The 12244-nt window shown below is 42.1% G+C and overlaps 1 protein-coding gene across 1 annotated transcript in view; it reads right to left on the reverse strand.

Moving 5' to 3' along the window:
- Positions 1-1298, reverse strand: part of gpr153 (G protein-coupled receptor 153) — a 38584-nt gene extending 37286 nt beyond the window's left edge. The window contains exon 1 of the mRNA XM_066691002.1: positions 1230-1298. The gene's annotated coding sequence lies outside the window, so the exon portion shown is untranslated. The remainder of the gene's footprint in view (positions 1-1229) is intronic.
- Positions 1299-12244: the final 10946 nt, after the last annotated feature.

Below are 12244 nucleotides of genomic sequence, written 5' to 3' on the forward strand. Positions count from 1 at the left end.
CTTTCTCGTTACATTTTCTTAAAACACATGGTGCTCTCCTATAATCAGCTTTCATTTGCTCTGACCCTCTTGTTTCACAATCCATAACAATCCATACAACCACAGTCAAGCGTTGAGTGGAATTAAATTCATAAGTGTTCGAATCCTCAGTCACTGGGTTTGTAGTCATCAGTTCACGCTATTCATACAGCGATGAAACGATCTACCCATCTACAGCTTCCCAGTGGCCTTACGCAATGTTAAAAAAATAAAACACAAATACGGACGGTGCGTTTTGTATATTCAGAAGAATCTTTCTGATTTGAAGTTACCTGTTTTTGATGATTCAGCACTGGTATTGTACTTCTGTCTCAGGCGTGTGAGTGTTTACTCATATTTACAGAAAACGCAGCACACTCGAGCAGCTCTGAAAGGGGACTGTGTAGGTGTCCAAGTTGTAAGAAATAATAGACTCTAGAGGAGAACCTTGTACGGCTCTTACACTCGTTTTCCCAACCTAGCGATTATCCACGTTGCATACATTTCAAGATCCGAGTCTCTGCAGGCCGTTGACTGCTGTCCTTTCACATGAGTGTCAGCCAGCTAGCCAGCTCTTCATCCAGACATTTAGCCTTTAACAACAATAATCATCATGCAACGTTGTCCTCAGATATGACATACTTGAAAATGGAGCACTCCTCAAAAATCAGTTTTCTTTGCTACAGATGCAGAGCTAGTGTGGCTATAAGTGTTCGTTTCTCGACAGATGCAGAGACGAGTAAGAAATCACAACAGCTCCCTATTGCTGTCGAAGCTGTGATAGTCTTTACAGGTGGCAACTGACACTTGAACGATACTTGATACGATTACAAATATTTGTTTTCAGAGTCTGATCTTCCCCTCAGCAGTAAGGCACGAGCACTTCAGTATTAAAGTGGTAGAACTTGTCTGGCTTGTCTTTTTATTTTCAAACAATCGAACCCTTTTAATTTGATGGAGTAACTTTAATGGGCCAGGCATGAGGAAATAAGACATTAGTCCATTCTAATCCATGCTCAAATCAGCTCATGCTACAGCTGTTTGGGAAATTAACTAGATATCCCAGCATTAAAATATCGACAACCTTCCTGTGAAAGTACGCAGTGGTGCACACCATAATTAAAATGTTCATTACAGGGGAGCGACATGCTGTAGCTGTTTTACATCACGCCAAAGTCGTTATACCTCGGCTGCTGATTAAGGTTACTCACATTAGCTTCCTTTTCCAAAAGAGCGAACTCAGTGTGATGATCCACAGCTCAAAGACTTGTACGACACCGAATATCCTTTCAAGGAGTGTGCTGGGGCCGGAGTAGAGGGACTGCAGCAATCTCCCTGTGTCTGGTGGCCAAAGGTGGAATAATAAGGGAGAGAGCCACTTAGTGATGAGGTCTTGATTTTCCTCAAGCACTGCACTGGTTGGCAGGGAGAGCAGAGCTAAAATCTATAAGGCCATGATGTGTTTTTTTTTTAAAGTTACCTCGGAAGAAAATGAGAGAGAGAGAGAGAAAGGAAAACAAAGTAAATCGATACAAAAATGAAAGAGAATTGCCTCACAGAGATAGAGGACAGTGCGCTATATTAGTACATGTTATTACTATGTTATTATGTTTCAACTTGGTACTGTAGCTGGAATCTTACTGCGTTGAAGACATGACGCAGTTTTTTCAGGGGTGGTGGGGGATGCTGAAAAACTAAATTTTTCTACAATTATCCCTCAGGGGACCATTGCGGTTTCCCTTGTGATGCAGGACTTCCTGATCTTGTCGGAAATCTGAAATCTTGGATACAGCAGTGAGATACTTGGTGTCCATTAATACATTTTCAAGTCGCCAGTCGTTCGCGTCCAGGAGCTCCCAGGCTCGCTGCAGCCCAGCCCTGGGGAGGCCACTTTCTGCCCCCTCACACACAATCAAATCCTCATCAGCTGGCCCTTGCTCATTGACTTAGTAATACGAGGTTAATTACGTTTTCTCATTTTCTGTAAACGATGTGGGAAGCAATTCTCCACCATGCAAATTTAATGCAGGAGAGTCTAAGCTTTTACAACGAGCATTAGTTTTCGTGACACACTAAGATATATATCTAATGCCGTTTCGACCCTGAGCAGTTCGGTGAGTGCCCACTCTTCGACCCTACTCTCCAGAAGAACCTTAAAGAAGAGATGTAATCCCCTGGCAATATTAACCCGTTTGTCTTCCTATGAATAATTGTGTCTCTAAAGATTAACAAGTTGGCTTTGCAAGGGACTGAGGTTACTCTGAAACCATCTGTTATGCAGATAAAATACTTTCTTCCCAGAATACATTCACTGAACCAGAGAGTACCGCTTACTGTTAGGAAATGTAGCTAAACAGCCTTGTCCCAATTGGTTATCAATCTCCTAATATGCTTGTGGAAATTATTCCCACTTCCTTCCCCCTACCTTTTTATTTACTTCTTTGTATGCATTACCATCCTCAGTTAATTGCTTTCCAAAGGGGCTAAGAAACATTTTGCTGACCGCACATATTTTTACATTGAGTGTATTGACCGTGGATTAGGGAAGCACAATCCATTTAAATTAATTTGAATGCCCAACAGAGACCTTTCGACTGGCACCAGTACGGGAGAATTTTGTCAGATGGTGAAATGATTAAAAAATAAACAGACGGAAATCCAGTTATTGATGTCTATATCTCCTATTGATTAAATGATTTGAAAGTGCATATCATAAAATTAATATTAATTATCTGAATTTCCCAAGGCATGGAGGAATGGAGAAGAAACAAACAAACAAAGAAAACGATCGTAGGGTATCTTTAATGTGAAAAAAGCCAATCGCTAAATCTGAGACCTGTACGCTGGAGTGTAATGAGTTTGGAGATTAGTGTGCTTTAAGCAAAAAAGGAAATGCAGAGATGGAAAAATACAGCAACTTGAATTAATCAAGTATTGGAAAGGTAATGGAGAACTCTTGGCGACGGGTGTGGGTTTCTGTTTAGTCTCCGATGCAGAGCAGACACGTATCCCCACAGTGTTAATGACACTCCGTGTGCCCGGCTTCGGGACCCGCTCAGCATCCTGGCAGAAACACAGTTGATGGCTTCGGGGGAGTCTGATCTCTGCGTTTATTCAAAGTGACTGTTGATAATAACAATTCAATGACCGTCCTGATGAAAATCAGCAGTGTAATGGAGAGCAGTTGTACAGTAACGGTGCGCCACTGGTGAGGCTCTGTATTCTGGCACTGAGAGATGCTGAGATGACTTGTTTAAACCCATACGACAAGAGAAGAGACAAAAAACACATGACTGCACTGCAAAGGAATTATCCTGTTCTTAAGACCATATATATACTTTCAATCAATATCCTGTCATACTCTCACCACCCTAACACCATCACAACGCGCCATTTCAATATTAACTTGTTTTTCCTTGAGGTTTTATAAATATATATATTTGCAACCAATCATTCAAAAGTCAAAAGATGGCTTTAAACTAAAAATACCCCAAGTCTTCTGTTAAATACGTCATGAAATCGAGATATCCATTAATGCCTGCCATGTTTTTGTGCCCCGAGGTTGGGTTTGAAGAGGAGCCAGTCAGGTTTGATGCGGCTGAGGCTTTTAACTGCACACTTATTTCAATCATCCGCTTAGTGCGTCTCCTTGAACCTGGTGTAAATCGAGCTGATGATTCTATTACCCCCACTTGTGGTTTATTGACCCTGTTACCAACATCGCTAAATTAAAAAGGAGCAAAGTACAATGTATATCAACTAAAAGCTTTGGGGTTTGTGGCTTCTGAGTTGGAACATCTAACGCTCAGGGGAATTCAGCCTGAAGCTGCCGATATCATTCACCGAGGAACGGAATTGCTAAACCTAATCAGAAACAGCCTCTTAAATCTTCTGAGATCAATCCCTGCGACAGAGGAGGTTATGGGTTTTGAAAAACTTACTTTTATCCCGCACTGCTTGGCACACCTTTCTTCTGGGGATTACAAAAGTGAAGCTCCAGTCTCCCCCTGCTCTCTCCAACCTCCCTTTCAATGTCAAGAACCCGATTTTGTGTTTTATGTGGGGGTTGAGGTCTCTACTGAAGAGATGTATTTTGCAGTCAGTATTGGCCAAAGAGAAGGTTTGCATCCCTGGCCCATCCCTATTGTTTTCTATGGTAGTTTACATACATCAGAAAGACCCCCTGAGAGTCTGCTTAATCCCCATAGTGCTGGAATTCAGGATTTTGGACTTCCAAAGCCGGTTTCAGGTCATTTTATCTTAATTGTGCATCGACATGAAATAAAATGCACAGACGGACTCCAGAGTTAGTCTTCTGTAGCTCTTCCGTCCGTGCTTTTGAATGTAGCACAATCGCACCCTGTTGCCTTTTCACTCGCCTCGCTTTCTAACAAACTGGAGTTGAAAGCACAGAGAGATCAGGCTACACTAGCGCTCTGTGCAACGCAAACCTGTGTGCAGTTGTTGTGGCATAATGTGTGTTGCAGCGCACGGACGTAAATGGCAATTCTAATCCCCTGATAGTTAACAGATGTAAATTACGCGAGCTCACATGCCAAGTGCAACATTATCAGCATTCCCACCTAGACCACTGAGCAAGGGGGTGGGATACATTTTCCAGCTGCAATGATTTATTGACTACTGAAGTAGGACATTAAAAAAGCCATATATGTGTATGTGTGTCTATATATATCAATCAGAATGCACTTATCCCACGATTGTATTTATAATAACCATATAGACTAATATGATGACATCTAAATTGTACCGAAATAGAAATGTTAGTCATGGTGCCCTCAAAACAATTGCTTTTAACTGCGCACTTGTGTCAACACAAAACGACTGACTGTACCACTGAATCCAGATGCTGTTAACTGAATAGATAGATGTCATGTGCAAAACCAACACAACTTAAACATCATCCCCATCCTCATAAAAGGGCTCACTCGACCTTTCTGCAGTAATTGTTTAGGTGGAATGTGTGTATCGTCAATAATAGGTTATATTGGATTATGTGTATGTTAGTGGGAAAAGGCTGTAGCTGCCAAAACGCATCTGTAAGCCCTATTATAGTCGTGTGCATGTAGATTGAGTTGAGTGAGACTAGAGAGAAGGAAGCCCGGGGTTTCTCGTCGGTCGGGGACTCGTTGCATAGTTGCAGTGTGAGCTGTATGCAAAAACGCGTGGGCCACAGCGAGGAGGAAAAAAATGGTGATGTAGGATACACCTCCGGCAATCCCCTACAGTAAACCCAAGTGACATGTTCACGCGTGGATCATTTCCTCTCACCGAGGAGGAGGCATGGCGCGCCTATACGCCTTTTCTTTGCGTCGACCTAGTGCACGTATGCATTATTACTGGAGCCACCAAGGCTGTCATGTTGATGCCGAATGAGTTAATGAGAGATCATTTGTAATACAGCCCGATGCGTGTGTCCATTGAGGAAAAGTGGGAGGGGAGAGGGCACAGAGGGCATAATGCCACAGCGACATGATGAGGGGACAAAGTCAGAAGTCGACATAATTAACAGAAAACATGGTGTTGAAGCCGTAAACTGTGCATTGAATTTAGCTGATATGTAACAGGAAAGGAGAAGGAAACGCACGCCTCCCATTTGGAAGTAGCTTAATACATATGCGTTGTGTATCCGTGGTATATAGAGAGGCTCTCCGGTTCAGTCCTGTGTCAATTATCCACAGTATCTATGGAGGATTGCATTCCCGTCGAGATTGTAACCAGATAGTGATTATACTTGGCATAAACTTGCTCTCATTTGTGACCCATAAGTAGTGCCAGTGATTTGCGCAATACTCCTCTTCCATCACATCCTGCCTGTTTACTTCCTTTCTCTATCTAACAAAAGTCCACACTGTATAGACCTGGAACAGGACAAATCCACGGCTAGAGACCATCAAACACTTACCTGCTCCACCTAAACATGAGCCAATAAATGTTGTCAGTGTTAAATCATAAGTGTCTTTCCAAGAGGCAGACTATAATCAAACGCACAATAGTATACAAAGTAACAGGAGAGTAAATAGACCAACCTTAGACACAAGGACAATCAAGTGATCTATGTATGTCCTGTGCTACGTGGGTTTGTGCAGCTCAATCTGACCTTGTGTTAGATGTGGAATATATAACCCTTCATATATATATACCAAACATAGCCCCAAGAACTGACATGCAGCTTTCCGCACGCTAGGTATGGCACAATAGAATGAGCAATGCAAGTACTGTACCTCTTGTAAAAAATACAAAGAAAGAAAAAAAGGTTTCCTGCTGGGTCAGCCGTATCCAAAAAGCTTCACAGGGCAGTTGCTCTCCTCAGTGACGGGTCCGGTTTATAGGCACAGCAGCAGCCCTTACATCCAAACGGGAGACGGGAATAAACACCAGCCCGGTGCATGTGGAGGGTAGTCTCGACAGGGTGATCATCGCATCTTGATTTTCCATTGAAATCATTCAAGTGCATCCTTTATTACAGCTGAAGTCATCCCCGGCTCCGCGGCTGCATCAGGCTAAACACGAAAAACATGTTCTGTAATAATAATACGAATGAAAAATGATAACAATAATAATGAGAAGAATAATAAGCCGATAAATGAAATAAATGTCGGGATAGGTCTGAACACAAAAGACACAAATTCAGTGCATCGCAGCGGAGATCATGTTGCAGTTGCAGGAGACAGGAATGAATGGGGATGTGTTTCAGATCACTGTGCGCCCTGGATATTGTGTGTATTGCTCCATCCCTCGGTAGCGACAGTGAGATGCAATCTCCCTGAATTTATTTATTTAATTCGTTATGCTTGTATGTATGTAGGCATGCATGTATGTATTTACTTTTGTGCAAATATTTTGTATTAGGTGCAGCGGACGCTTATAAAATGGCAGGGGGAAGCACAGAGCCATATGTTTGGTTTGAACTCTTACACAACCCTGCACAATAAGTCTAATCACCAATTTTGTCGCCTAAAAAAATGATATCCATGATTAAAACCGCGTATTTTCATTATATTAAAAAAAAAACAACAACCCAGCAACGTCAATGTAGCCTAATGCAAATTGATTTAAAAGGACATTTGATTTTTAAGGACAGAAGTGGGCAAGTAATTGTAATTTAATGATGCAAGACCTTTATCTTGCACATAAGTCGACTTGTTCCCATTGCTAGTATGACTTACGGAATAAGATGTTTCCTCTTTAAACGGATAAACGGAGGCGATTTGCGTCCAGAAAAGATTGCACTTTGGATAGTGTTTGTCATTTGCGTTCCTGTGCCTGTTTTTTAGGGAAGGGTGGATTAGAAAAGTCTCGGTCTAGCATGCCTCTCTATGTAAATGGGCGGATATTTTTATTTATCTATCTATCTATCCATCCATCCCGCCTCCCTGTAGTCGTTCAGTTTCATTGACACCATTATGTAATATCCTCGGTTTTGTGCATGAATGGATTCCCTGCACCCAGTGAGACAGAGAGAGAGAGAGAAAGAAACGGATTCAAAAAGAGCAATGCAATGTAAAGGCCAAGCAGGGAGGCGCTTCAGTGATTACAATCATTTTAATCAAGTGGGATGCCATTATAAAAAAACACACACATATACAAAAAACAAGTCAAGTGGAATATACTGCTCAGGGCGAAATATCACACATTACCACACCAGAGCAGAGGAAATACAGTGCGACACGAAAGAGCCCCCGATGTAACTCAGCTTCTTGTTTGTAGACAATGACAATGTTTGCATTCATGAAAATAATGAAATCCCATATGTTATTCAGTTGTATTCTGGTTATTATTATTTAACTTATTATTTAATTTATTAAGGCCTAAATGCACTGAAGCACTTGTTTTCCAGCTTAGACATCGTTTGCATTAGTGTACATACATTTATATATACAGTACTGTGCAAAAGTTTTAGGCAGGTGTGAAAAAATGCTGTAAAGTAAGAATTAAAGTAACATTAATAGATTATATTTTGTAGGCATATAGTCAGGTGTATGATTAAACAATTACACCAAACAGGTGCTAATGATCATCAATTCAATATGTTGGTTGAAACACAATCATTAATTGAAACAGAAACAGCTGTGTAGGAGGAATACAACTGGGGAGGAACAGCCAAACTCAGCTAACAAGGTGAGGCTGCTGAAGACCGTTTACTGTCAAAAGTCAGACACCATGGCCAGACTGAGCACAGCAACAAGACACAAGGTAGTTATACTGCATCAGCAAGGTCTCTCCCAGGCAGACATTTCAAGGCAGACAGGGGTTTCCAGATGTGCTGTCCAAGCTCTTTTGAAGAAGCACAAAGAAACAGGCAACGTTGAGGACCGCAGGAAACTTACTGCAGCAGATGAAAGACACATCATGCTTACTTCCCTTCGAAATCGGAAGATGTCCAGCAGTGCCATCAGCTCAGAATTGGCAGAAAACAGTGGGATATATTAGGCAGCAAGTGAACATTTTGTCCTCAAAGTTGATGTGTTAGAAGCAGGAAAAATGGGCAGCGTAAGGATCTGAGCGACTTTGACAAGGGCCAAATTGTGATGGCTAGACGACTGGGTCAGAGCTTCTCCAAAACTGCAGCTCTTGTGGGGTGTTCCCGGGCTGCAGTGGTCAGTACCTATCAAAAGTGGTCCAAGGAAGGAAAAGCAGTGAACCGGTGACAGGGTCATGGGCGGCCAAGGCTCATTGATGCACGTGGGGAGCGAAGGCTGGCCCGTGTGGTCCGATCCAACAGACGAGCTACTGTAGCTCAAATTGCTGAAAAAGTGAATGCTGGTTCTGATAGAAAGGTGTCCGAACACACAGTGCATCGCAGTTGTTGCGTATGGAGCTGCGTAGCCGCAGACCAGTCAGGGTGCCCATGCTGACCCCTGTCCACTGCCGAAAAACGCGTACAATGGGCACGTGAGCATCAGAACTGGACCACGGAACAATGGAAGAAGGTGGCCTGGTCTGATGAATCACGAGTTCAAGGTGTTGACTTGGCCTCCAAATTCCCCAGATCTCAGTCCAATCGAGCATCTGTGGGATGTGCTGGACAAACAAGTCCGATCCATGGAGGCCCCACCTCGCAACTTACAGGACTTAAAGGATCTGCTGCTAACGTCTTGGTGCCAGATACCACAGCACACCTTCAGAGGTCTAGTGGAGTCCATGCCTCGACGGGTCAGGGCTGTTTTGGTGGCAAAAGGGGGACCTACACAATATTAGGAAGGTGGTCATAATGTTATGGCTGATCGGTGTATATTACTGTGAAACTATGAGCATGAGAAAATGTTTTACACGTATATATACACACACACACAAATGCTATAAATACTTCTGAAAGGAAACAGATTTGAATGCCATATATGTTGATAGCGCTTTACTTCAGATTCCAAAATTTATTTTGGCATTGTAGACTGCACAATCCCCACTACATATTTTTCACAGACAAATACAACTAGAAAGAAAACAACACAGGATGTAACTGTGCTTTCTACTTTATAAACATTTTCCCCAAAATATCTTGAAAGAAAAGTGTGAATTTCAGTGTGAAGAGGTCAACTTCTTGCATTAGATAATCTTTCACATGTTTTCCATACAAGTACTCTGTGAGCACCTGTGAGAGTAATTTGAGCAATCGGTATACATGGCACATCTTATAAATGTATCCCGAATTCACTTTGTTCGTGCATTTCGTTTGAAATTTTCTTCATATAAAAAGAGTGATAATTCTGTCTTTAAGTATCCCTTTTCTCCCTTCAAACCAAATTGCTTGTAGGGGGTGGCCTTCTCTTTTGAAGTGAACTGAATGCCAGATAATGCGATTCCGAACTACATTAAAATTCAGCAGCATTTTTAGATTAGTGTGCAAGGAGCCTTGATGTTGAAGAGAGCAGGGAGGTGTGTGTGTCTGTGAGCGAATGTGTGTGTGTGTGTGATTTGCAAAGAATTAAACTATACTGTGTGTATGCATGTCTGAATCAAAATAACGTTAAGAACATGCACAATTAAAGACATTAAGTTCCCTAAAGTATGTCAATAAAGAGGAGCTCACTCTAATGATTGTAATATTGATTTTGTCTCTACACAGAGATGAACAGAAATGAACAGCCACAGAAATGGATCAGTGTCTGCGTATCACTCAGTGTGTCTCTGAGCCCGTACCTGTACTTTTGTCATTATGAGTGAGGCATGAAAACTAACGAGAGTCTGAGCTCTGCACACAACAGACACCAAATTGAATGATTAAGATTGAGCCCCTCTGGTGCAAAGAATAGCAGATCCACACTTTATTAGTTTAACTTGAAGGTCTGCACTTGTGTGTGTGTGTGTGTCTGTGTGTGTTGCATTGTCTCTAAAGCCTTTGACAGCAGGGATAATCACGGATAATTTCATTACTGTGCCAAGAGTTTTATTTAGAATGGCTGTTGACTGTGGAGGTTTGATCTGAAGCACGAGTGAGTGGGATAAAGTAAGGGAGCCCAGAGATGTTCGGCGGTGGAGCTCATCAACTCCCTGTAAGGAGATTGACTGTAATGCAAGGCAGACTGTTTCATGGTCACAGTTGAGGGTCGCGTTGGGGGATTAGAGATAAGGGTCACGGTGCCCAAGGAGAATTAGCTCTCAGCCGACCAACTTTGCTGTGAACTGGCTAATGATCCTTTTCATCCATTTTATCTGACATCGATGCAGATGATATGAAACACATTTCTTTAAAGGCAGTGACGATGACGATGGGAATTTCCATGTTCATTATGTGTTTGTGTGTATTCAGAGTTTTGTGGTTGCACAAATATACAGACGGGTGACAAATTAAAGGAAAAACCAACATAAAGTGTCTCAGAAGGTGTTGGGCACCATGAGCCGCCAGAACAGTTTCAATGCTCTTGGCACAGATTGTACGAGTCTCTGGACTCTATTGGAGGGATGAACTCCACTCTTCCAAAGATATTCCCTCATTTGGGGTTTTGATGATTGTGGTGGAGAGCGCTGTCTAACACGTCGGTCCAGAATCTCCCATAGGTGTTCAACTGGGTTGAGATCTGGTGACTGTGAAGGCCACAGCATATGATTCACATCATTTTCATACTCATCACACCATTCAGTGACCCTCGTGCCCTGTGGATAATAATAATAATATTATTATTATTATTATTATTATTATTATTATTATTATTATTATTATTATTATTATTATTATACATTTTATTTGTAATGCGCCTTTATTATACTCAAAGCGCTATCACAGTCTGACAGCATAATATACAATAACAATAACAACAATCACAAACAAATTAACAATTAAGACAATCTAAAAAGATATGTTTTAAGCATTTTCTTAAAACAATCAAACGAAGGAGCATTCCTAATGGAAACAGGTAGTGAGTTCCACAACTCAGGAGCAATGCAAGAGAAGGCCCTACCACCCATGGTTTTCAATTTACAAAGAGGCTGATATAGAGAGATAGAACCAGCAGAACGAAGAGAACGAGAGGAAGTATACAATGTTACCACATCACAAATATAAGCTGGGGCCAGCCCATGTACTGCTTTATAGGTTAACATAAGAACATAAGTCAATACAAGATTTAACTGGCAGCCAATGTAATTGAGAAAAAACAGGGGTAATGTGCTGACGTGAAGATGTGTGAGTCAGGATACGAGCAGCTGAATTTTGTATGTATTGTAACCTCTTAATTGGGTTTGCCGGCAGACCTACAAAAAGTGGTCATCCTGGAAGAGACCACTCCCATCAGGAGAGAAATGTGTCACCACAGGATAAAGGTGATCACTCAGAATAACTCTGTCATGATTTGCAGTGACCCTTCCCTCTAAGGGGACAAGTGGACCCAAACCATGCCAGGAAAATGCCCCCCACAGCACAACAGAGCCTCCGGACCCCCTCACTGTAGGGGTCCAGCAGTCAGGCCTGTACTGTTCTCTTGGTGTCCCACACATGCACTCGCCCACTTGTCCAGAACACGAGCCAGTTGAGCGTCTGTGTGACTGAAGCTCCTGCCATCCGTGCCCCAATAATGACCCCTCTTTCACAGTCACTTAGATCCTTTCCTCTTGCCATCTTGATCAAAAATCGAGGTCAACTGGGCTGCTCAGCATTTGTATACACGCCACAGAGCAGGATAGGATGTTAATTGCTTAATTGTATCATGCAGTACACCTGTTTGGAGTCATCTGCATTCGTTATGTTCCTCCACTCATTTATTTGTCACCC

This window comes from Amia ocellicauda, chromosome 18, assembly GCF_036373705.1.
Source record: "Amia ocellicauda isolate fAmiCal2 chromosome 18, fAmiCal2.hap1, whole genome shotgun sequence".
Taxonomy (NCBI): domain Eukaryota; kingdom Metazoa; phylum Chordata; class Actinopteri; order Amiiformes; family Amiidae; genus Amia; species Amia ocellicauda.